Here is a 27,518-nt window from a genome sequence, read left to right as displayed (position 1 = left end):
GCGCAGTCGGTTAAGCGTCCGACTTCAGCCAGGTCACAATCTCGCGGTCCGTGAGTTCGAGCCCCGCATCGGGCTCTGAGCTGATGGCTCAGAGCCTGGAGCCTGTTTCCGATTCTGTGTCTCCCTCTCTCTCTGCCCCTCCCCCCTTCATGCTCTGCCTCTCTCTGTCCCAAAAATAAATAAACATTGAAAAAAAAATTAAAAAAAAAAACTACAGAACATTAAGGTTAAAGACAAAATATTAATTAGCAAATAAAAAATAACATTATCAGATAAAAGGAAAAATTGCATACATATGGCTGCTAATAAATAGCAAGCTTCTCATCAACAACAATACGAGCCAGAAGATAGCAGAGTAGTATCTTCAAAGTGTTGAGTTAACATAACTGGCAGTTTAGAATTCTGTAGCCAGTTAAACAGTCATTCAAGAGTTAGGATGAAGTAAAAAAAAAAAAAAATCAGACTAATGGGAGTTTCTTACCCATAGACTTTCTTGAAAGAACTACTAACAGAGGTACTTCAACATAAAGAAAAGGCAAGAGTGTAAGAGTCTGGTGTGAGAAAAAATAGCATGATAAAAAGTAATGAAATATACTTGTTCATTTAATTCAATATTTACTATAATTAATAATTTATTTGTGCTTGACACGTTTAGAAAACAATTTAATAAGGAACATGTGGATGAAGTGTTAGAGAGTTAAAACACATGGGGGCCCTTTTCTACTTGGGAGGAACAGAGTGGAATGAAATAATTTTGGCTTATTAGAAAAATGTACAGTGAGGTCTATATATTAAAATTTTAAGTGTAACCAGTGAACATTTAAAATTCTTATCTCAAATTTACAAACCAATAAAGCAGAAAAGCATATTTTATTTATTTATTTATTTATTTATTTATCAAATTGGCTTACGTACAACACCCAGTGCTCATCCCAACAAGTGCTCTCCTCAATGCCCATCACCCACTTTCCCCTCTCCCTGCCCCCCCCATCCTCCCTCAGTTTATTCTCTGTATTCAAGAGTCTCTTGTGATTTGCCTACCTCCCTCTCTGTTTCTATTTTTTTCCCATTCCCTTCCCCCATGGTCTTCTGTTAAGTTTCTCAAGATCCACATATGAGTGAAAACATAGATCTGTCCTTCTCTGACTGACTTATTTCACTTAGCATAGTACCCTTCAGTTCCACTCATGTTGCTGCAAATGGCATGATTTCATTCTTTCTCATTGCCAAGTAGTATTCCATCTTTATCCATTCCTCAGTTGATGGACATTTAGGCTCTTTCCATAATTTGGATATTGTGGAAAGCACTGCTATAAACATGGGGGTACATGTGCTCCTATGCATCAGCACTCCTGCATCCCTTGGGTAAATTCCTAGTAGTGCTATTTCTGGGTCATAAGGTAGATCTATTTTTAACTTTTCGAGGAACCTCCACACTATTTTCCAGAGCGGCTGCACCAGTTTGCATTCTCACCAACAGTGCAAGAGGGTTCCCATTTCTCCACATCCTGGCCAGCATCTACAGTCTCCTGCTTTGTTCATTTTAGCCACTCTGACCAGTGTGAGGTGGTTTCTGAGTGTGGTTTTGATTTGTATTTCCCTCATGATGAGTGACATTGAGCATCTTTTCATGTGTCTGTTGGCCATCTGGAAGACTTCTTTGGAAATGTGTCTATTCATGTCTTCTGCCCATTTCTTCACTGGATTATTTGTTTTATGGGTGTGGAATTTGGTAAGTTCTTTATAGATTTTGGATACTAACTTTTTATCCAATATGTCATTTGCAAATATCTTTTCCCATTCCATCAGTTGTCTCAGAAAAGCATATTTTAAAAGAAAGGGATAAAGAAAACTTTGCCCAAGCAGGGGCACTTGGGTAGCTCAGTCAGTTGAGTGTCTGACTCTTGATTTTGGCTCAGGTCATGATCCCAGGGTCCTGTGATCAAGCCCTGTGTTGGGCTCCACGCTTGAGATTCTCTCTCTCTCTCTCTCTCTGTCTCTCTCTCTCTGTCTCTCTCTCTCTCTCTCTCTCTCAAATTAAAAAAAATAAAAAGAAAAAAGAAAAATTTACCCAAGCAGAGCAAAAAACTAGAAAAAACAAGTGTTAATAAGTAAATAGAATAAATGCTAACAGAATAAGCCTGTTTATAATAGTCTTTCAGATTAGATTTTTGAAACTCAGCTTAAACGCTCAGCAATGTTGCTTGCAAGAGTTATTTCTTACAGAGAAATTCACAAAAAAACCTTTAAAATAGGAGGTATGGGCAAGATAGCCAAATATAAATGAAAGAAGGCTGGTGTAACAATATTAAGATCAGACTAAATAGAGTTTTAACGAAAAAGAATCAACAGTTTCATAGAATGACGTTGCAATAAAGAGTGATTGATTCAGTAATGTGAATGAAAATAGCTGCTTTGCTGACAGTCTAGCACATGAGACAGACTTCATCTGTTCACACAGCTTGACCATCTTTAAAACGTCATCTTCAAGGAGACCTCTGGTAGTCTCATCTCTGTCTTTCTCATGGTACTTCATATGCTTTGAAACTTGGAGTCCGTATTTTTTTTAGAAGGTAAAGATTCTTCAATGTCAAATATTCTCATAAACAGTTAAGTAATTAAATATTTAAGCACTTTTGTCCAATAGGTTGACCAGTCTATGGTACCAGGACATCAATGGCTGAAATGTGGTCTTCCGTTGTAAGGTTTGTCTCAGTCAGAGCAGTGACTTATGAAAGAACAGCAGAAATAATTTGCTCGAAAAGGAATAGAGAAAGGGATTCTTTTGATGTCTCTTTTTATGATGATAATTCTTGACAGAATAGCCATTTTATCAGTAAATGAATTCCAAAAGGAGAAGAAGGATATTGAATCTGTCTCTCTACATTTTTTTGTTTTTCATACAATCCTCACATATAGAATGAAATTTGGATTAAAAAATAATAAACTGTAAAAAAGATATCACAACAGAGCCATTTAATTTCTTTTTGCTAACACTTTATTTTTCTGTCTAAAACCCCAGAGTGAAGGTAAAATATAGCATTATTGCCAGAACAGTAAAAACATTTTCCCCTTTATGCTACCACACTAAAATGTGATTTAGATGTAAATATAACTTCTATTTCCAAATATTAACTTCAGGATGCACTACAGACCAGTTATTCTCACAAAATATGTATCGCAGAGATATAGTTCAAGAACACACTCATAACACTTCATCCTCAGCATCCTGATTGCTATAATACCTCCAATTCCATAATCCACAACAGAGAAGACACAAATGCCATAATATGTCCCAAGCAGATAGATCTGCCTGTGATTGTCGTCATTGATGGGGCTCACTTAAAACATGGATTTCTCAAATTGTTCCTGGGTTTAAGATGTATTGTACTTCAGCCTCTTTGTCAGTCTTTGTCCTGTTCTCTACTTTCATTGATTCGGTTTAACTGTCTTCATTTTTTTCCTGCCTAGACACTCACCACCGTCTCTCAACTAGTCTTCTTTCACCTCTCTCTTCTGGGACCAACATCTGTGTATTGCACATGGTAGTACTTGTAATGTGCAAATGTGACTATGTGCCTGCTTTAAAACTTAAGTGTTTTTTGTTTGTTTGCTTGCTTGCTTGTTTCCATTTCCCACCTTATTCATCTTTACCACAGTTCTTTGTTGTTGTTGTTGTTGTTTATTTTGAGAGACAGAGACAGCAGGGGAGTGGCAGAGATTACTGAGAGAGAGAATCCCAAGCAGGTTCCATGCTCAGCACAGAGCTCACCACGGGGCTCAATCCAGGACCCCGGGATCATGACCTGAGCCCAAATCAAGACGTGGTCGCTCAACCGGCTGACCCAGCCAGGCGCGCCTCAAAACAATTCTTAAAGGTAGTTATTTGTAGGTTTTGGTTTTTGGTTTTAAATGGGATTTAGAATGCAAGTCATCCAAATTCCCAAAATAGCTAAGTAGAAAGTAGGATCTGAATTTAGATTTATCTCCAGAACCTAGGTTCTTAATTATTATAATATAATACCTCAATGTGCTTTGTTGTATATCCTCTCTCTTACATCTGATGTCTATCCTGTCTCCCTTCTATCTGAAATGAGCAGCAAATAGCTCTGTAGATAACTATGCTTTCCTGTCCCTCTTGAAAGTCATTCTAACTTGCCCCCAAGCTCTTCCATTTTCTCTGTTTTCTGTCTGTGTTTCTACATCCTTCATCTAAATAATTTTGTTCTTTCTTTCTTTTCTTCTCCTGTGTTTTCCTTCTACTCATGGGCTTCCCCTAATGCCAAATTCTTGGAGTTGTACTTGAATTTATACTCTCTTTTTTGACTGACCTTTGTGTACCAGTCTTCAATTCCATGCTAATGACTATGACCTTTGTGTACCAGTCTTCAATTCCATGCTAATGACTATTTTCCTAAATGGATACTTTTGTTTTCGAGTCCTGTTATCACCTCTCACTCAACAATAGCTAACTGAATGTCCTTCCTGGATCCATATGTACCATTTTTATTTTGTAAATCTATTAATTTTTTCCTATAAGATCTAGAGCAAGTAACCCAATTTGATGTGTCTCTATATGCTCTCTTTAAAACAAATAGATAATTTCTGCAGTTTCTACAGGCTCTGGAGTTTGGTGATTCCTTGTTCCAATCCACCAGAGATTTACCTTTAAAATTTTAAAGTCAAAATTTTGAAGTTTCTCGTACTTGGTTCTTTAAGGGTCCATCTCTCTGACTAATTGAGATCATAGTTCTCACTAAAGAAATAGTCTGGTAAATTTTCAGCCTTGATGACTTACATCCTGACCCATCTTATTATATTAAACCTCTATCTTGAACAGCCCATTCCCACTTGGAAATTTCTGTTTTCTTAAAGCCCTCCATTTTGTGAAAAACTACATTTTGCATTTCTGTCTTCAACAGTGATCAATATTGCTACTTATGAACCTCATCTATAAGTCAACTTCTTGAGTACCTATTTTGTATTTTATTTTCATTTCACCCTTCTGGATAATAGTCCCTAAAGCATTGCAAATTTATGCTCTGCCTTAGAGACATCCAACCTGAAGCCAGTATGTTCTTAATGATTTCTTCTTCATCATTCTCCAAATCATTTACATCCTTCATGTTTTTTTTCTTTTTTTTCCTTTTTTCTTTATTTTTTAAATTTTATCTTTTAGTTTTTAAAATTTATATCCAAATTACTTAGCATATAATACAACAATGATTTCATGAGTAGATTCCTAAGTGTCTTACCCATTTAGCCTATCCCCCCTCCCACAACTCCTCCAGTAACCCTCCGTTTGTCTCCATATTTATGAGTCTCTTCTGTTTTGTCCCCCTCCCTGTTTTTATATTATTTTTGTTCCCCTTCCCTTATGTTCATCTGTTTTGTCTCTTAAAGTCCTCATATGAGTGAAGTCATGTGATTTTTGTCTTTCTCTGACTGACTAATTTCACTTAGCATAATACCCTCCAGTTCCATCCACATAGTTGCAAATGGCAAGATTTCATTCTTTTTGATTGCCAAGTAATACTCCATATATATATATATATATATATATATATATATATACACACACACACACACACACACACACACACCACTTCTTCTTTATGCATTCATCTATCGATGGACATTTGGGCTGTTTCCATACTTTGGCTATTGTTAATAGTGCTGCTATAAACATGGGGGTGCATGTGTCCCTTTGAAACAGCATACCTATATCCCGTGGATAAATGCCTAGTAGTGCAATTGATGGGTTGCAGGGTAGTTCTATTTTTAGTTTTCTGAGGAACCTCCATACTGTCTTCCACCAACTTGCATTGCCACCAACAATGCAAAAGAGATCCTCTTTCTCTGCAATCTCGCCAACATCTGTTGTTGCCTGAGTTGTTAATGTTAGCCATTCTGACAGGTGTAAGGTGGTATCTCACTGTGGTTTTGATTTGTATTCCCCTGATGATGGGTGATGTTGAGCATTTTTTCAAGTGTCGGTTGGCCATCTGGATGTCTTCTTTGGAAAAGTGTCTATTCATGTCTTTTGCCCATTTCTTCACTGGATTATTTGTTTTTTGGTTGTTAAGTTTGATAAGTTCTTTATAGATTTTGGATACTAACCCTTTATCTGATATGTCATTTGCAAAAATCTTCTCCCATTCCATCAGTTGCTTTTTAGTTTTGCTGATTGTTTCCTTTGCTGTGCAGAAGCTTTTTATTTTGATGAGGTCCCAGTAGTTCATTTTTGCTTTTGTTTCCCTTGCCTCCAGAGACATGTTGAGTAAGAAGTTGCTATGGCCAAGATCAAAGAGGTTTTTGCCTGCTTTCTCCTTGAGGATTTTGATGGCTTCCTGTCTTACATTGAGGTCTTTCATCCATTTTGAGTTTATTTTTGTGTATGGTGTAAGAAAGTGGTCCAGGTTTATTCTTCTGCATGTCGCTGTCCAGTTTTCCCAGCACCACTTGCTGAAGACACTGTCTTTATTCCATTGGATATTCTTTCCTGCTTTGTCAAAGATTAGTTGGCCATATGTTTGTGGGTCCATTTCTGGGTTCTCTATTCTGTTCCATTGATCTGAATGTCTGTTCTTGTGCCAGTACCATACTGTCTTGATGATTACAGCTTTGTAGTAGAGCTTGAAGTCTGGGATTGTGATGCCTCCTGCTTTGGTTTCTTTTTCAAGATTGCTTTGGCTCTTCGGGGTCTTTTCTGGTTCCATACACATTTTAGGATTATTTGTTCTAGCTCTGTGAAGAATGCTGGTGTTACTTTGATAGGGATTGCATGGAATATGTAGATTGCTTTGGGTAGTATCGACATTTTCACAATATTTGTTCTTCCTGTCCAGGAGCATGGAATCATTTTCCATTACTTTGTGACTTCTTCAATTTCTCTCATCAGCTTTCTACAGTTTTCAGTGTGTAGATTTTTCACCTTTTTGGTTAGATTTATTCCTAGGTATTTTATGGATTTTGGTGCAACTGTAAATGGGATCAATTCCTTGATTTCTCTTTCTGTCGCTTCATTGTTGGTGTATAGGAATGCAACCAATTTCTGTGGGTTGGTTTTATATCCTGCAACTTTGCTGAATTCATGAATCAATTGTAGTAGTTTTTTGGTGGAATCTTTTGGGTTTTCCATATAGAGTATCATGTCATCTGCGAAGAGTGAAAGTTTGACCTCCTCCTGGCTGATTTGGATGTGTTTTATTTCTTTGTGTTGTCTGATTGCAGAGGCTAAGACTTCCAATGCTATGTTGAATACCAGTGGTGAGAGTGGACATCCCTGTCTTGTTTCTGACCTTAGGGGTAAAGCTGTCAGTTTTTCCCCATTGAGGATGATATTAGTGTTTGGTTGTTCATATATGGCTTTTATGATCTCGAGGTATGCTCCTTCTATCCCTACTTTCTTGAGGTCTTTTGTCAAGAAAGGATACTGTATTTTGTCAAATGCTTTCTCTGTGTCTATTGAGAGGATCATATGGTTCTTGTCCTTTCTTTTACTGATGTGATGAATCATGTTAATTGTTTTGCAGATATTGAACCAGCCCTGCATCCCAGGTATAAATCCCACTTGGTCGTGGTGAATAATTTTTTAATGTATTGTTGGATCGGGTTGGCTAATATCTTGTTGAGGATTTTTGCATCCATGTTCATCAAGGAAATTGGTCTATAGTTCTCCTTTTTAGTGGGGTCTCTGTCTGGTTTTGGAATCAAGGTAATGCTGGCTTCATAGAAAGAGTTTGGAAGTTTTCCTTCCATTTCTATTTTTTGGAACAGTTTCAAGAGAATAGGTGTTACCTCTTCCTTAACTGTTTGGTAGAATTCTCTTGGAAAGCCATCTGGCCCTGGACTCTTGTTTTTTGGCAGATTTTTGATTACTAATTCCATTTCCTTACTGGTCATGGGTCTGTTCAAATTTTCTATTTCTTCCTGTTTCAGTTTTGGTAGTGTATATGTTTCTAAGAATTTGTCCATTTCTTCCAGATTACCCATTTTATTGGCATATAATTGCTCATAATATTCTCTTATTATTGTTTTTGTTTCTGTTGTGTTGGTTGTGATCTCTCCTCTTGTATTCTTGCTTTTATTTATTTGGGTCCTTTTCTTTTTCTTTTTATCAAACTGGCTAGTGGTTTATCAATTTTGTTCATTCTTTCAAAGAACCAGCTTCTGGTTTCATTAATCTGTTCTACTGGGTTTTTTTTTTGGTTTCGATAGCATTAATTTCTGCTCTAATCTTTATTATCTCCTGTCTTCTGCTGGCTTTGGGTTTTATTTGCTGTTCTTTTTCCAGCTCCTTAAGGTGTAAGGTTAGGTTGTGTATCTGAGATCTTTCTTCCTTCTTTAGGAAGGCCTGGATTGCTATATATTTTCCTCTTATGACCACCTTTGCTGCATCCCAGAGGTTTTGGGTTGTGGTGTTATCATTTTCATTGACTTCCATGTACTTTTTAGTTTCCTTTTTAACTGCTTGGTTAGCCCATTCATTCTTTAGTAGGATGTTCTTCAGTTTCCAAGTATTTGTTACCTTTCCAAATTTTCTCTTGTGGTTGATTATGAATTTCATAGCATTGTGGTCTACAAATATGCATGGTATGATCTCGATCTTTTTGTGCTTACTTGGGGCTGATTTGTGTCCCAGTGTATGGTCTATTCTGGAGAATGTTCCATGTGCACTGGAGAAGAATTTATATTCTGCTCCTTTAGGATGGAATGTTTTCAATATATCTGTTAAGTCCATCTGGTCCAGTGTATCATTCAAAACCATTGTTTCCTGGCTGATTTTTTGAGTAGATGATCTGTCCATTGCTGTGAGTGGGGTGTTGATGTCTCCTACTATTATGGTATTACTATCGATGAGTTTCTTTATGTTTGTGATTAATTGATGTATATATTTGGGTGCTCCACATTTGGCACATAAATGTTTATAATTGTTAGGTCTTCTTGGTGGATAGACCCCTTGATTATGATATAATGCCTTTCTGCATCTCTTGATACAGTCTTTATTTTAAAGTCTAGATTGCATGATATAAGTATGGCTACTCCGGCTTTCTTTTGTTGACCATTAGCATGATAGATGGTTCTCAATCTCCTTTTTTTTTCAATCTGAAGGTGTTTTTAGGTCTAAAGTGGGTCTCTTGTAAACAGCATATAGATGGATCTTGTTTTCTTATCCATTCTGTTACCCTAAGTCTTTAGATTGGAGCATTGAGTCCATTGATGTTTAGAGTGAGTACTGAAAGATATGAATTTGTTGCCATTATGATGCTTGTAGAGTTGGAATTTCTGGTGGTGTTCTCTGGTCCTTTCTAATCTTTGTTGCTTTTGGTATTCATTTATATATATATATATATATATATATATATATATATATATATATTTTTTTTTTTTTTTTCATCCTTTCTCTCCTCAGAGAGTCCCCCTTAAAATTTCTTGCAGGGCTGGTTTAGTGGTCACAAACTCCTTTAATTTTTGTTTGTCTGGGAAACATTTTTATCTCTCCTATTTTGAACGACAGCCTTGCTGGATAAAGAATTCTTGGCTGCATATTTTTCTGATTCAGCACACTGAATATATCCTGCCACTTCTTTCTGGCATGCCAAGTTTCTGTGGATAAGTCTGCTGCAAACCTGATCTATCTTCCCTCATAGGTTAGGGACTTTTTTTCCCTTGCTGCCTTCATGATTCTCTCCTTGCCTGAGTATTTTGCGAATTTGACTCTGATATGCTTTGTCGATGGTCAGTTTTTGTTGAATCTAACGGGGATGCTCTGTGCTTCCTGGATTTTGATGTCTGTGTCTTTCCCCAGGTTAGGAAAGTTTTCCATTACGATTTGCTCACATAACCCTTCCTTTTTAATGAGTCACTGATTTCTCTAATTCTTAAATAGTGCTCTTTTGCCTTAATCTCCCTCTTTTTTTCTGCTTCATTGTTATCTATAAGTTTGTTCTCTATATCGCTGATTCTGTTCTGCCTCATCCATCCTTGATGCTGCTGCATCCATCCACGATTGCAGCTCAGTTATGGCATTTTTTATTTAATTCTGGCTATTTTTTACTTCTTTTATCTCTGCAGAAAGGGATTCTAATCTATTTTTGACTCCAGCTAGTATTATTATCGTGATTCTAAGTTCTGGTTCAGACATCTTGCTTGTATCTGTGTTGGTTAAATCCCTGGCTGTCTTTTCTTCGTGCTCTTTCTTTTGGGGTGAATTCCTTCGTTTTGTCATTTTGAAGGGAGAAAAAGAATTAATGAGGTAGAAATAATGAAATTAAAAAAATTAGAGTTAAAAAAATTAAAATTAAAAATTACACAGACACACACACACAAATCGAATAAATGATGCTAGATCCTAGGTGTGTTTTGGTCTGGGTGTTGAAAGTGGTTTGACGGATTAGAGGGAAAAAAGGGGGGGAGGAAATTGTTTGAGAATTTGAAAAAATGAATACACTGAAGTAGACTAAAGTACCCTGATGGGGGTAAAATAGAATTTGAAAAAATGTACACAAAAGTAAAGAATATAGTAGAAAAAAATAAAAATATTTTAATAAAAGTTAAAAATAAATGATTTTTTTCTTTTTATGTATTTAAGAAAAAAGAAAAGAAACGAAAAAGAGAATAAAGATTTTTTGAAAAGGTAAGAGATTAAAAAAAAAGAAAAAAAGGAAATCGTTTGAAAATTTGAAAAAGTGAATACATGGTGATAGACTAAAATAAAATGATGGAAGTAAAATAGAATTTGAAAAAATTACCTAAAAGCAAAAATATAGTACAAAATTAAATAAAAATATTTTAATAGAAATTGAAAGTAAAAATGAAGTTTTTCTCTTTCTGCATTCAAGAAAAAGAAATGAAAAAGTGAAAAAAAGAAAAAGAAAGAAAAAGAAGGAAATTGTTTGAAAATTTGAAAAGGTGAATACACTGAAGTAGACTAAAATAAAATGATGGAAGTAAAATAGAATTTGAAAACTTTTACACAAAAGTAAACAATATAGTGATAAAAATTAAAGAAAATATTTTTAATAAAAATGAATTTTTCTCTCTCTGTATTCAAGAAAAAGAAAAGAAGTGTAAAAGAGAAAAAGAAAAAAAAAAGAAAGATAATTGAATAGATGAACCTGCCAGCAGATTGAAGTAGGACTGAAATTACTTAGTTTTCCCCTAGAGGTCTGTCTGTGTAGCACTTTATAGTCCATAAACTAAGCTGGCGGTGAGACTTGTGTTCTTGAAGAGCAAAGTTGGCCCAGTTGGTCAGGTCTCAGTGTAACAGCTCTGCTCTCCACTAGGTGGCGTTGCTAGCCTACTGGGGTGGATTGTTGTGGTGCTTCTAGTTGTGTATGTACATGCAAGGGAGTGGTGAAAATGGTGCCACCCAGCTACCCACTGTTCTCCCTGATCAGCAATTGCGCACCTGTCCTCTGTCTTTTGCTCTCGTCCACTCCCCACTTTTTCACTTTCTGCGACCAGGCCCCAGGCAGTACCTCTCTCCCGAGTTTTGTGTCAGATGCGGCTATTTTCCCCGGCCCCTTACTTCTGAAGGACTACAGCTTTGACCCCTTCCACCCCTCTGCGGAAGGGTCTCACCGAGCAATGGCTGAATACCGGCTGCACCCAGGAACGCCCCAGAATAAGTTCACAAGATAGTATAGCAGCAGCTTTTCAGGGATTATGGAAAATCACAACACATATCTGGAACCAGGCTTCACCCTTAACAGCCTTGCCCCAGCATCAGCGAATGTGGCCGCCTTCCGGGGTCTGCTGGGACCAGGTGACTTCAACAGTCTCTACCAAATGTCCTTTTTGCAGTGGAGCCACTTTTCCCTGTGTGGCCTAAGAACCTCCTGGACCCCACTCTGTTCCTGGGGATTCACCTTTCCCACCAGAACACTGCCAGGTATTGAGCTGCAGAGTTGCCGACTTTGCGCTCCCCTTGTTTACAGTCTTAATGAAATTTAAACCCTCTCCTTTCTCCTTTCTCCTTTCTCCTTTCTCCTTTCTCTTCTCCCTTTTCAGTTTAGTCCCTGTGGCTGTTTCCAATTTTCCACTTTCTCTCCAGCTCCTATTGGGGAGGGGTGCTTTTCCCGTATTCTCTACCCCTGTCTCTGTCCTCTCTCCACCCGCAAAAGCACCTCCCTTCCTGCGGCTTCTCACTTCCCATGTTCCCCTCTCTGCACTGCGTACCTGCTGAATTCTGTGGTTCGGTTTGTGCAGATTGTTGTGTTAGTCCTCCAATCAGTTTTCTAGGTGTGTAGGATGGTTTAGTGTTGGTCTGACTGTAATTCGTGGATGTGAGACACATAAAAAACTTCCATGCTGTTCCACCATCTTGGCTCCTCCCTACATCCTTCATGTGTAAAAAATTCTTTATAGATACCTACAAAATTAAATTGTCAAAGTTCTCTCCCTTCTAATCCTTCTGAACTGTACATTTAAATAGCTTTTAATAAAATGTTTATTTATTTTGAGAGAGAGAAAGAACGAGCAGGGGAGGGGCAGAGAGAGAGGGAGAGAGAATCCCAAGCAGGCTCCATGCTGTCTGTAAAGAGACTGATGCAGGTCTTGATCTCATGAACCTTGAGATCATGACCTGAGCCAAAATCAAGAGTCAGAAGCCTAGCCAACTGAGGCACCCAGGTGCCCATAAATAGCTCTCTTAAAGTATCAATTTAATTATGACACTTTCCTTCATAATCACCTAACTCTGAATTTTTGCAAATTAAAAGTATGTTTTAAAGCCCTCTATATGTCAGTTGTCCAAATGTATCTGTTTTTACTCTTCAAAACACAGGTAAGCATGTCTGTTTTAGTTAAGTCTATCTTCTCAGTGTTCTCTAAGAAATTTTATAGAACTCTGTGGTAGCACTATGATGCAACACTCAGATGCTTCTTCAAGGAAAAACATTTTGCCCCCATTGTTAGGAGTGCTGTCCTAAAACCACTTCAGCTGTCAGTGCACTCAGGGCTCACATCAGCTGCAAATCTTCCCTGCCCAAGGTAGCAGCCTTGCTTCAATAGCCCATTTCCAATGACCAGTTACAGAGGAAGTATAGAGTAGTACCAGCCACTTTTTAAATATCTTGATTAAGATATTCTACACATCAAAAAATAGGCTTACTAAAGGTGTAAACTTCAACTATTTTTGCAAACGTATAGTTATGCAACCATCACCACCATTCAGTTTAGAACATTTACATACCTCAGAAAGAACCCTTTTGTGGAATTAGAGTCAATCCTCACTCCTACTGTAAGTCCCGAGCAACCATTAATCATCTTTCTCTCTTTGTATATTTGCTTTTTCTGGAAATCTCTTATAAATGTAATCCTATAAATGAAGTATTCAGCTGTCCTTATCTTAATCCATTCTCTTCAACACAGCCAGAGTTGTATTTCTAAAGCACTTATCATTATATCTCCATGATTATACCTTTTTTTAAAGTTTATTTATTTATTCTGAGTGGGGGGAGGGCAGAGAGAGAGGGAGAGAGAATCCCAAGTAGGCTCAGTACTGTCAGTGCAGAGCCTGATGCAGGGCTCGATCTCACAAACCATGAGATCATGACCTGAACTGAAACCAAGAGTCAGACGCTTAATCCACTGAGCCACACGGGTGCCCCTGATTATACCTTTTAATGCATCTTCTTTTCTAGATAGTCTAAAATCTGTTTTACATATAACGTGGGAGCCTTTTCATTATCTGACTAGAACTAACACGCTCATTCCATTTCCAATTACGCTATTACATTTCAGGCAAGTTTGTGACATCATATCTACTTCTTATCTTCCAAAATTCTCAAATATCTCTTCATCTAGGTATTCTTCTCTGACTCAACATGATATTAAGTTCTTTTTATTTGGTACACAATTATTTTTAATTCTTACTTAGACCACACTGTGTTTCAATTATTATTTGAATATGTCTTTCTTCTACACAGTGAACTTTTTGAGAACAGGGGCCAGGACTTCTGCAAATTTTTACTTTTGATATAGCAAATCTCCTGATCCACAATAGGTACTAGATGAACATTTTCTAAATGAATGAGTAAAAATTTAAATTAGTATATTGATGAGCTTGGGGTACAAGGAAAAAGGAATAAGTTGTTCCTGAGAATTGATTATCTGCATTTAAGTCAATGCACTTGATCCTGAAACTTATAATAATTAATAGAGAACAACACATGTGATAGTTTCAGAACTGCTGTGTACTTTCTGTCTGTCTGACAAGTAATTTGGTTTTCATAATGGATAAATTGTGGATAATATTTTCCTTTGACTGGGGTCTTGAAATTTTTCTAACAGGGCAGAATCAAACTACAGCCAACTTATGGTGAGGAGCTCTTCAAACCATTACTGAAATTGCCATTAAGATACACCTGCTGCACAAGGTATTTAAAAGAATGTCAAAAACTATGCTTCTCAGTTACAGAAAACAGGCTTATCGCCTTTAGAAACCGTTGAGGGTATTCAAATTCTCTCCCTGTCAGTTTCTTTTAATGCTTATTTATTTTGAGAAAGAGAGAGAGAATTCCATGCTGGGCAAGGATGAGGGGCTCAATCTCATGACCCTAGGATTATAACCTGAGCCAAAATCAAGAGTTGGATGCTTAACTACCTGAGCTACCCACATGCCTCTCTCCCTGTCACTTGTAGGCAGAAGAATTATTTTCACATCAGCTGCCTTATCCTGGCTACATGGACAGAACCAACACACTGAAGACCAAGTTTAATTCATTCATCCCCAAGAGGAACATAAAGACTATCTGTTGTGATACTAAATTCAAAAGTATACTCCAATCAAAAATAGTTTTGCTTTATCTTTTATGCATACATACAACACCATAATATATATTCAACAAAGATGTATTACTGTTTCTGTCGTATCCAAGGATATAAAACACATAGCTATTCCAGTGATGGCGCCTTTCAGTTCTTTCTGTAAAGCTTGTTTGTACATGTATGTTTTCATGGACAGACTGCAAGTTAAAAAGCTTATATTCTGTCATTTTCAGTGTCAAATGCATCCAATATCAAACATATCAAGGCTGATCACATCATTATAAATTGCTGATAAGGCTTCTTGTTACCCTTCTATCACCACTGTCACAAATTACCACAAACTTAGTGGCTTATAACATCCATTTATTATCTCCCAGTTTCATGCTGAGATGTCTAAGCACAAGGAGACTCAGTCGGATCTACTGTGTAGAGCTTCACAAGGTCTAAATCAAAATGCTGGCTGAGCTGGCCTCTTATCTAGAAGCTCTGGGGAAGACTCTGCTTCCATAGACCATCAGGTCATTGGAAGAATTCAGTTCCTTGTCATTTTAATTCATTTTTAAACGAACTAGAGCATGTTAAATCCCTGTTCTTAAAATCTCTGACGTCGTCTTCTGCTACCAGCCAGAGAAAAATCTTGTAAGGACTCATGTGATTATATTAGGTCCATTTGGATAATCCAGGATAATCTTACAATATTACAGTCAAGTAATTGATACTTTTACTTAGATCTTCAAGATCCCTTTCACTCTGTATTTGCAGGAGTAACACCAGAGGATCAAGATTATGGGGGTAAAATTCTTCCTCCTACTGGCTCTTAACTGGAAATGATGTAAGAAATTAATTGCACATGAAGTTCTTTCATTATTTTAAAAGTCATTGCCCCAGTAGCCTGTTGATACCAACCATAAAGACAAATGAGGCTTATATTTACTGTGATTACTTCTGGGCACATGTCTTCACCTTCTAACCTCCAGCAAGACATCTGTAATCCAATAAAGAATGCAAATGGGGATATTGGACTTGGTATTGACAGTTTACATGTGCTTGTTTAGGATATCATCAATAACCTCTGTTGAATCATTGGGTTTTAGAAGTGATTATTCCCGCTTGCTAATGACTCCATGCAATATTTTTTGTAAGTGAGTTTTGAAAAGCTTTGCCTTTGCACTGGTAGCAAAATATAGTGAGAGCTCTAAAATTTTCTCTCCATCTAAGGATATTTGAATTTATGCATAGCATCCATAACAGATAGTATGTGCTTTGCTTAAGTGAAAGTGGCAAAACCAACAGAATTTGATTTCAAGATGAAATAGGAAATAATTGTTACAACCTGGGTTTAATTTAGATTGCCTTTTAGCATCCTAAAGATCTTTTCATATATACCACATTAAAACTGAAGTAAATGAAGCCTATACAAGTGCTAGTTTTATTTTTCCTCAAAGAAGTATTCCTACCTTCACCTTATATATTTTCTATCAAAGGCACTAGATGAAGTTTATCTCTTTGTTTCTTGAAATCAGAAGTGTTACCTCAGATTATTTAATATATATTAGGTGTATGTACAGTGTTCTTAGGGTAGATGAGTGTTTCCAACAGAATATTTTCAATACCTTTTACTGTACTAAATAAAGGAAAATTTTGACTCAGAGAGTGGAAGAATTTGACTGAAGCCAAAACCTGATGCCTTCTGACTCAGCTTTGCCTCTAGATTTGGGGGTTAGAAAGTCTGCAGGATTTGGCCATTGGGAGGCAATTAGAAGGTGAATTTAAAGAACAGATAAGCAGTAGAGATGTAAGTCACTCTGAGGGCAGGAGGTTTCACCTAAGTGGATTTTGGAGAAATGGAACTAAGTCATCTCTTATAAGTTTAGCAGCCATGAAACAAGAGGTCATGTGACAGGATGAGGAGGGAAGGAAGGACACGGGAAGGTGTCTTGTTCTGTTTTTCTTCTCTGATAAGGATCATCTGAAAATGTTTGCAGCCATAGAACAAGCAACAGAGAGAAGGATATAGAGGAAGTTGAAGCAAAGTCAGAGAAGATATAGAAGAGAATAAAATCAGGAAACTTCAGTGAAGAAATTTTCTGTAGAAAAGAGACAGAATACTTGTCATTTCAAAGCAGAGGAGGGTCCATTTGATAGTTTGCACTGCATGAACTTTATCACTTAGGTGAAGCTAGGAGGTAAGAGAATGTATGGAAACTGAGTCTTTTGCACTTCATAGATGCCACCGAGGGATGACAACACCCATATATATGTAGAAGATGAATTAGTGCATTAGTTACAAGTTCAGGTACTATAGTCAGACTGCATATAAATCCTGGTTCTTACCATTTCAGTTATTGACATAAATTTCACACATCATAAAATCAACCCATTAGAAGTGTGCAGTTCCGTGTTTTTAGTATATTTACAGAACTGTGTGCAACCATCACCACAACCTAATTTTAAACATGGCATCCCAGAAAAGATCCCATTAACAGTCATTAGCCTTTCCCTCCTCTTCTCCCACAGCTGGGTCCCAACCCCTGGCAAGCACTGACCTACTTTGAGTTGTTACAGCTTTTTCTATTCATGGCTGTCTACATGAAAGCAGTCATGCACTACACAGTCTTTTGTGGAGGCTTCTTTCACATACTGTAGTGGATTCAAGGTTTACCACCTTGTAGCATGTATCAGAACTTCATTCCTTTTTATTTCTGTATCATATTCCATTTTATGGATGTACTATATTTTGTTTATCCATTCATCAGTTGATAGACTTTTAGATTATTTCCAATTTTGGCTTTTATAAATAATGCTGCTATGAACATTTCCTGTAAGTTTTGTATGGACATGTTTCATTTCTCTTGGATGTATACTTAGGAATGAATTGCAGAGTCATGTGGTAATTATAGGTTTTCCAAAAAGGTTTATCATTTACCCTTTGTTTTATTTTTATTTTTTTAACGTTCATTTATTTTTGAGAGAGAGAGACAGAGACAGTGTGTGAGCAAGAGAGGAGCAGAGAGAGAGGGAGACGCAGACTCCAAAGCAGGCTCCAGGCTCCGAGCTGTCAGCCCAGAGCCCAATGTGGGGCTGGAACTCATGGATTGTGAGATCATGACCTGAACCTAAGTCGGACACTTGACTGACTGAGCCACCCAGGCGCCCCATCATTTACTCTAGTATATTATTTAACATCACTGAGATTCAGACTCCTGATCTTAAACTGGATGCGGTAATTGTACCTATTTCCTAGGATTTGAGGGAGGATTAGATTATATAAGTAATATAAAACTTGGCACATAAAAAGTGAGTAGGAGAGTACTTTTATTTTTACAACATGACTGGGTACAGTAACAACAAAAAGTTTTCTGGTGTCTATGGTGTGTGTGTGTGTGTGTGTGTGTGTGTGTGTGTGTATGTGTGAAAGAGAGAAAGAGAGAGAGACAGAGAGACAGAGAGAGAGAGAGACAGAGAGAGAGGGAGAGGGAGAGAGAGAGAGATTAACTGTAATTTGCTAGAAGGCAGTTTCAGTGTGGTCCTTGCACATGTTTTCTAGTTATGTCCCTGTTAGATCCCTGTAAGCATTTTTAAAATTTCCTTTTAGAATTTCTTACTGTTCCAAATATCTCTCACTTTTGAATTAGTCATTATTGCCTCACCTATTCACTCCCATCTTTGTCTATCCATCTAGAACTAACTCTGAACCATCATAAACCATCCATCAACCCTCTGAGCCCCTGGTAACCATCCACTTTTATCTGGGAGACTTTGGTCTCAACTTGGCACTGTCTCCCTTCATTTTACTTTTTTTCTGAGCATTGACATATCCAGGTCTATACTAAGATTATTTTAGCAAACAATCCACATTCCTGTCCTTAGCTATCCCAGACCACTCCCAGTAAGTGGATGTGGGAAAGAAGATAATGCCTCAACTTTCAACATGACTAAGAAGGGGGGGGGGGGGTAAAAACAAAACAAATAAACCAGTTGTATTAAAGACCTAAAAGCAGATTAAAATTACTGAGTTATTTATCTATTTGCCTTCCATTTTCTCAATATAAAGTATTTCACATGGGTAGAAGAGCTTGAGTCATTGTAGAGCTAATATGTCTCCCTGGAGGTTATTATATTTTGACTTTTGGCATTTTCTGGATTATGCTATTTTTGTGTTTTAGCTCTTCAGGGTATTTATACCACTTCCGAATTCTATTCAAACTCCTTAACCCAATGCAGGATGGCCTTTTGTGGTCTCTCCCCACCCCGTGTACCTCTGTCTACCTAGTTCAGACACACAGCCACAATTCAGCCGAAACAGAGAACTTCCAGCTCCCCCTGAGCCCTGTGCAATATTCTCTTCCTCTCTGAATCTTATCACATCCTGCAATCTCTCTCAGGAACACTCTTTCTGGGGCTTAAACATTGTCTTGACAGGGGCACTCTGAGTAAGGAGAAAATAAACTCTTGTAGCACTTTAATTCAGATTCAGATTTGGGAAGGGCATTAGAAAGAAGTGATAAATCAAGTACAAAGTAAAGACATAAGGACATGTCCTACAGGTTATGGCAAGGGATCCTTATTAGCATGTTCACTTTTTTCTTTTTTTTTTTTTCTTTCTTTTTTTTTTTTAATCTTGGCCTGTTTAGCCAACGCCCAGGAGTTCTCTTTTTCTCCAGTGACTTACTCAGTGTCCACTCTTACTCGGTGTCCTCTCCATACACCGTTTCCTCCCTGCTACACACAGGAAACAAAGTGATTGCTTGCCGCACTTAAATTCTCTCTGTTGGCTCCCAGGAGGAACATAAACCCCCTGGTGTGACCACTCCGCTCTCAATGATCTGGTTCCTGGGTCAACCCCCAGCCTCATTTTTCACCATGTTTTATGTGCACACGCAATTTTAGTCATCATGAATCCAACTTGTTCTCTCCTGACTCGTGATTTTGTGCCTTTCCACATTCTTCTTTCTGGAATTGTGCCATGTGGCATCCTAAGCACTAGAGACTTGCAGTAAGTAAAGTCCTGTTCTTTTGCTACCTGAATCAATTCCAAATCTCACCCCATCTGCTCATATTGTGTCTCTATATTGTAGCATTTACTGCCTTTTTCACTCTATATTGTTTGTCTTCTGCTCTACATGAGACTTCCTTGAGTATGAGGATTTTATGTCTTTTATAGTTGTACATTCAGGACTTTATGTAGAGAGTGTGGGACATAATAAATACTCAACAAAGGATTGCTAAGCCACAGTGAATTAGGACTGAGGATTCCAGGACTCCCAGCATCAATACTGACTCAATCTAGCTTGGGCTGATGCTTGACTAGATTAACTAAGTAGGTATCCAAGCCATACAGGACCCCTAGAATGAGGTTAACAAGGCCCCACGGGTCTCAGCAAAGGGAGTCATGCAGTGAGATAGTCAGCACTGCTAATTAGGATGTATGCAATGTTTACTCCATCTTCTCGTCGTGTTTGCTTCTGTGAGCATATTTCCTCGCAGAATGGAAGGGGTGGGATTAGACGCTCCCTTGGGTCTCTTTCATCTTTACTACCCTGTTGATGAAATCAATTGGAAAAGAAATCGTTGCATTGTTTTGAAACTGTAAAAGCAACTACCATAGTGAAAAGAGGAACTGTATGCTTGGGACAGATCCAGAAACACTGAGAAATCCATCCATTTTTTTTATTATTAAATTGTTTTTAATGTTTATTTATTTGAGAGAGAGAGAGAGAGAGAGGGAGAGAGGCAGAGGAGCAGAGAGAGAGAGAGGGACACACAGAATCTGAAGCAGGTTCCAGGCTCTGAGCTGTCAGCATAGAGCCTGATGCTGGGCTGGAGCCCATGGACCGTGAGATCGTGACCTGAGCTGAAGTCATACACTCAACCTACTGAGCCACCCAGGCACCTCAATCCATCCATTTTTTATGTCAATTTGATAGAGTTGTTCAAACACATCTCCTCCTTACTGTTTAGTATTCACTGACCACTATGGGCATGAAATCATGATTTTTTTGACTCTAGAGTTTGAAGCCACTTCTGTTTTAAGTTGTTCTTAGATAAAAATAAGGTAAATAACTTACAGACTTTTAAAAAAGCAATGCATTATTAATTACTCTTTGCATGGATTAACTATGGAGAATTTTTTGTTTACTTGATAAACTTTATTTAATATATTCTTAAAGATTTCTTACCCTGACATGTGTTCTCCCCACTCACACACCCTGACTGTAATTAAAGGACAAAAAGTGGCTTTAGAGTCATGGGAATTTAGAGGAGCTAAGGAAAGTAGAGAGCATTGAACTAAGCCCCCAGTCAAAGAAAATTCCCTGTGTACAGAAACATTTACCACTGTCAGTCTGGTTATCTCAGAAGTTAGGAGATCGTGACCATATAGCATACCAATTCATTTTTGTTCAACAATCCTAACTACCATAAAGACTTTCTTTGTGGGGTATCACAGTATGCCTTTTTGTACCCCTTGTTTATTGGTCTCAGGATTGTTCCCTTTTTATCCTAGATCTGCCATCATGGGATTAGACATAATGCATTCAATTTGCCTTTCAAATATTTGAAAAAAGTATCTTGTCACATTCTTTTCTTCATTTTTCCCCCTTTATTTCAACAACAATCAATTGAGTGCACAAATGTTTTATAGAGACCCCTCCCTGTCTTGGCTAAAACTTGGGTGGTATGACATAACCCAGGACAACCTCTGTAATTTATATTAACAGTAACTTATTGAAGGACATGGTAGTCATTATAATGCATGCTCCAGGGGATGAGTTTAGGAGTTTGGCGACTTTGCAAGCAGCAGTCATGTGGGGACCAGTCCATCTATTTGGGATGGGTTAATTGCTTAGCAACATTTAAAAACCCTTTTAACTGTGCAGAGGCATATTCTCATCAACTGAACTGGATAACCTCACAACACTTTTATGCTTAACTAGTTGGAAAATAAAACCTGAATATTATGGACAGTGCAAGATATTTTACCTTAGAAATGTTTATCTAAACAGACCACTACAAACTAGTGCAGCCACTCTGGAAAACAGTATGGAAGTTTCTCAAAAAATTAAAAATAGAACTATCCTATGACCCAACGATTGCATTACTAGGTATTTGTTCAGAGGATACAAAAATGCTGTTTCGAAGGGGCACATGTGCCCCAATATTTATAGCACCACTATCAATAATGGCCAAATTTTGGAAAGAACCCAAATGTCTATTGACTGATGAATGGATAAAGAATATGTGGTATATATGCAATATAATACTACTCAATGATGAAAAAATGAAGTCTTGCCACTTACAACAACATGGATAGAACTAGAGGGTATTATGCTAAGTGAAATAAGTCAGAGAAAGACAGATATTATATGGTTTTACTCATATGTGGAATTTGAGAAACACAACACATGAACATAGGGGAAGGGAAGGAAAAAAATGAGATAAAAATAGAGAGGGAGGCAAACCATAAGAGACTCTGAAATACAGAGAACAAACTGAGGGTTACTGGAGGGAAGGTAGGGGGAGATGGGCTAAATGGGTGATGGGCATTGAGGAGGGCACTTTTTGGGATGAACACTGAGTGTTATATGTAAGTGATGGATCACTGGGTTCTATTCCTGAAACCAACACTACACTGTATGTTAATTAACTTGAATTAAAAATAAAACCCAGGGGCACCAGCGTGGCTCAGTTGGTTAAGCAACCGACTTCGGCTCAGGTCATGATCTCATGGTCCGTGGGTTCCAGCCCCACATCAGTCTCTGTGCTGACAGCTCAGAGACTGGAGCTGCTTCAGATTCTGTGTCTCCCTCTCTCTGCCCCTCCTCTGCTCATGCTTCGCTCATGCTCTGTCTCGGTCTGTCTCTCAAAAATAAATACGTGTTAAAATTTTTTAAATAAATAAATAACTAAAATCCAAATATAAAAAAAATAAATCATTACTATGAGAACATCCAAGACAACATAAAGTAACATGTGAAACCAATAGAGTTGACTACTTAGGAATATCCAAGATGATATGAGATTCAAAAGGAATAATAGCAAAAGATGGACGGAATACAAGAAAAAGAGGCGGTATGTGTGAATATTAGAGACAGTTGTTCATGCCTATGTCCTGTATTTCACACATTCAGGTACCATAGCATGTGTCAAGGAAGATATTTTTAAGATCTAGATAGAAGAAGAAACAAAGGAAGGAAGGAAGGAAGGAAGGAAGGAAGGAAGGATAAAGGAAGGAAGGAAGGATAAAGGAAGGAAGAAGCAAGAAAAATGAGTTAGGGGAGACTTGGTGGCTCAGTTGGTTAAGTGTCTGGCTTTGGCTCAGGTCATGATCTCACAGTTCATGAGTTCGAGCCCTGCATTAGGCTCTGTGCTGACAGCTGAGTCTGGTGCCTGCTTCAGATTCTGTGTCTCCTTCTCTCTCTGCCCCTCCCGGCTCACACTCTGTCTCTCTCTCAAAAATAAACATTAAAAAAAATTAAAAATGAGTTAGTCAAAAGGGAGGAAAAAAGCATTTCTCATTATCAAGCTGTTATCTTAGATTTAGTTAAATTGGTGATTCATGAAGGTGAGACAGAAAGTGCATACATGGCAGGGATATCAGGAGAAGAAGAGAACTGTTGTTTATTGAGTATGTGCTATGTGCCAAGTATTATGCCAGGGGCTCTGCATATGCTGTCATTGCTATAATATTAATTATTATGGTAATTACCCTTTATCTGATATGGCAAATGGAAATTTGGGAAAAACAACAACAAAGACCTAAAAGCTAGCTATAATCCCCACCCAATGTTTCCCTTTAAAAGTTCAACCCAGACAGGGTTATATCCTATGCCTTAAATGCTTCCAGGTCATACCGTGTTCTTCCTTTTTAACACTTAACACAATTTTATTCATTAAATACTTGTATAATTTTTGCTAAAAGCTAGTTGCCCCTACTAGACTATTAACTGTATTTAGGTAAAGACTAAAACTAATAAAACAGTTTTATTTTTTATTGTTAATTTTCCAGGACCTAGCACAATATTGAAGCATATTTTAGGTGCCTAATAATGAGATATTGAATAAAGGAATAAATCCATTAATTGATAGCTTTGCTAAGTCGGCTCTGTCTTAATCACATGCACACACGCGCGCGCACACACACACACAAATCATAAACTACAATATTCGATCTACGTAGATTGAAAATACTGTTATTTCTAAATGTGGCAGAATGCCCTGAGTCCCAAACGGAAATTTAAATTTGACTATCTGTGCGTATCTTTTGAATTTGATTTATTTTCTCCTTATTTCTACTTTATTTTTAATGAGCTGATATGCAGATTGCAAATGGATTCTATTTAGGAGAGAGAGGAGAGGAATATGCATATGATCCCCAGGAGAATAGGTGAAGGAAGGAGTAGGAAAATCACAGTACACTGTGGTGGATTTGGAATCAGATAAAGCTAGGTTTCAGCCGTAGCTATCACACTGGACTTAATTCCCCCGAGACTCAGGATCTATACCAGTGAATTGGCCAGAATACCACCAAGCCTATAGCATTGCTTCAAGAATTTTCAGTAATACATGCTAGGTGCTTAGACCAGTATTGACATTCACTAAACACTCAGTAAGTGGTTTGCTGTCACAATTATCATTATGATATTAATAAGTATTAATGGAGAAGGAGCACTTGGGTGGCTCAGTTGTTTAAGCATCGGACTTTGGCCCAGGTAATGATCTTGCGGTTTGTGAGTTCCAGCCCTGCATTGGGCACCACCCTGACAGCGTCGACCCTGCTTGGGATTTTTGCTCTCTCCTCTCTCTCTCTGCCCCTCCTCTGCCTGTGCTTTCTGTCTCTCACAAAATAAATAAATAAACTTTAAAAAAAAGTATTAATGGAGAATAGCATCATAATGGCTTCTGCTCCATAGTGTATCTGTCCCGCTGATCTGAGAGACTTCTTTAAAGTCTGAGATTAGAAATACAGAGCCAGAAGCTCCAAAAAGCAAAAACAAAAACAAAACCCAAAAAACGTTATCTTAAAGTATTCTCTATAATTAGAGGTGCAAGCATTCAACTCTAAGGCCAGGTGACACATTGTGGGGCAATCTTAGAAAGATAATGTGTTCACTTCTGCTTGAAGGCCAATATTGCTCTGGAACCTGAAAGTGTTGGGCCCTTGACAGGGGCAGTTCTTTGATAACAGATGCTGACAGCAAAGACAGTGATACAGAACCGTGGTGAGGATAGCTGATTAAAAGAATGAGCACAGGACAACATCCAGGGCACTTGAGAAACCACCCTGAGAATTCCTACAAAAAGTGGTTTGCAGTAAAGTCAGAGTGCTTATACTATAGGTGGGTAGAAAGGAGCCTTTCAGGTAGTGGACTTCTGCACCATGCATTTAGAGAATAAAGTTAATGCCATCTTGCTTGCATATTTGTTCTGCCAAGGCTTATTAACAGTCTGATTGCATGAAAAAGAAATGTTCCAACTGGAAGAAAGCTAGTCAACACCAGAAAGCAGAAAAGGAAAGCTGAACACGCCAAACCCAGTCAGTGTCCAAGAGGGAGAATACCTTTGCCTAGTGATGCTAGTTATTTGGGCTGAGCCAGAAAGCTTTAGCTAGCATCCTTCCTTCTCTCCCTATCAGCACCATGAGCTCACATGCTGGAGAGGTAAATCTGAGTGCTAGACAGCATGCTGTTCTCAGAATTATTCCTCCCTTCACATAGCTGCTGTTTCAAGGTAGGTTTCTAATGAGCATGCTTGCCTCACATGTGTCTCTATACTTCTATATAGTCAATTCTTTCTGGAAGCAACTCAATCACTCTTGCAAGGAGGGTCCTGAATTGACATGCTGACACTTTGCCACACTTCAATTCAGATTTGTGCAAAGCAGGGGTAGATAGAGCTCAGAGACAGACTACCTGCTACAAAAACATGGACTTTTCACTATTAATTTTATTGAGAATATTTTAGCTCTCCTCTCATTAAAAAGAAAAATAGCTACATGGCAGTTACGCTCACATTTAACCAATACCTATTAGTAACAGATTCCAAAAGCTTTTCCTAAATTTTATAAATTGTTTCATGTCAACTCTAGGTGTTCAAAAAATACATTTCACCCTTCAGCCAACAAGTTAAAATTCATAAGAGCCATATACTTCAGTATGTTTGAAGACACCATGATGTACTAGACAAAGAAAAGGAACAATCTTTGCCTGCTGCCTTTCCTATAATTGCTGTTTGGCCTTTTTTGCAAGGTCAAGTTGCATGCAAAACATTAGAGGCCTCTTGTCATCCTTTATCTGCAAGGATTAGTCACAAAGCCTCTCTTCCAACACTTTCCAACTTCAAAGTCTTTGTTCTAAAGATATATGATACAGTTGAGGTGGGTGGGGAAAGAGATTCGGGGAAGATGACCTAAAAGAGGGATATTCTTTGATGTAACTTTCCATTTTAATCAAACAAGACACGGTGGAGGCCTGACAAGTTATGTCAGTTGACAACACAAATATGAAAAAATGCTTTGTATGGAGAACCAGTTGGACTCTGGCTTTGTCTGCATGCTCTCACATACAAAACATAGTGTGATCTTGTGTGCAAAACAAAATTGTGCCCTTTTTTAGAGGATTAAAACAATCACTGTATAGAAAATGAACTGTCAGATACAAGAGAGAAGATTGAATGGGAATTGAGATGTCAGCTCATAAATATTGTGTGGCAAAAAATCATCTTCTAGTCCCCTAAAAGTAATAATGGCTACCAACTCCTGTAGGGGAAACCAGGCACCTCTTTAAGTCTTTCTGGAATGTTAACAAAGGTCTTCAAGCTATAACCACCCGTCTTCCCCTCCCCCACCCCCCGCCCCTCCTGGCCCAGTTATGTCATTACACTCCACTATAAAGACATTAGGTCTCTGGCTTTTATTCTGATTGATATTGGAAGTCAAAACAAATTTTGAACAGGAGACTCTTTTCAAAGGATATTTGTGTTATTGGTCAAGAACCGTCTTTTTTTTTAGGGGGAGGCGATAAAGGGAGGGTTATCAAGATCAGAAAGGCAAGGAATAAATTTAGTAATGTATTTAAAGTAATTCCAATAAGAGAAAATGGTGGCTTGAACTGGGTGGTAGGGGTAAGGGGTAAGAAATGAATCCTTAATATATCTTAATATATCTTGTACTTAAACTCTGTGGATTTTGTCAATGGATAAGATATGGGAAAAAGTAAAGAAAGGAGTAAGGATGAGTTCTAGGGTAGTTGCCTGAGCCACCAGAACAATAAAGCTCCCATTTACTGAAATAGCCAGAAGGAGCAATTTCTGTGTAGGTGGTGGGATGGGAGAGGGAGGGAGGTTGGTGAACTTTAGGAGTTAGGTGTTAGGCATGTGAAGTTTCACAAGTCTCTCGGATATCCACATGCAGATATTCACCCAATAGTTGAATATATAGAGTCCGCTGTCAGAGAAGATGCCTAGGACCTTTCTTTGATTTTGCCTCCATAGCCAATAGACATTGTCTTGTTGAAACAAAAATTGTTTTTGGATGACGTTGAACAGTCAAGGGAGATTTTACTTAAAGCTATTGTAATAGGTGAGAGAAACCAGAACTGAACTCTACTGGACCAAAAGGCTGGAGAGTTTTTAAGAGCTGGGGTGGGGACGGGGAACTCTAAGGCCATTTGCCGTGTTTGTTGATTGGCTAATGGAAAAGTAAACTTTCTTTTATCTTCATGACAGGAGGCAGTTTTACAACTTAG

General features: G+C 37.9%; 1 long non-coding RNA gene across 4 annotated transcripts in view; it reads left to right on the top strand.

Annotated features, from left to right (window-relative positions):
• Positions 1 to 27,518, top strand: part of LOC123603438 — a 185,642-nt gene that overhangs the window by 40,522 nt on the left and 117,602 nt on the right. For all 4 annotated transcript variants that reach the window (XR_006714886.1, XR_006714885.1, XR_006714884.1 and 1 more), the window contains one exon: positions 14,299 to 14,384. This is a non-coding gene — a long non-coding RNA (uncharacterized LOC123603438). The remainder of the gene's footprint in view (positions 1 to 14,298; positions 14,385 to 27,518) is intronic.

Source organism: Leopardus geoffroyi, chromosome E1 (assembly GCF_018350155.1).
Source record: "Leopardus geoffroyi isolate Oge1 chromosome E1, O.geoffroyi_Oge1_pat1.0, whole genome shotgun sequence".
NCBI classification, from domain to species: Eukaryota; Metazoa; Chordata; class Mammalia; order Carnivora; family Felidae; genus Leopardus; species Leopardus geoffroyi.
The sequence above is the reverse complement of the archived record's forward strand: the minus strand, read 5'-3'. Positions and strand labels throughout refer to the sequence as shown.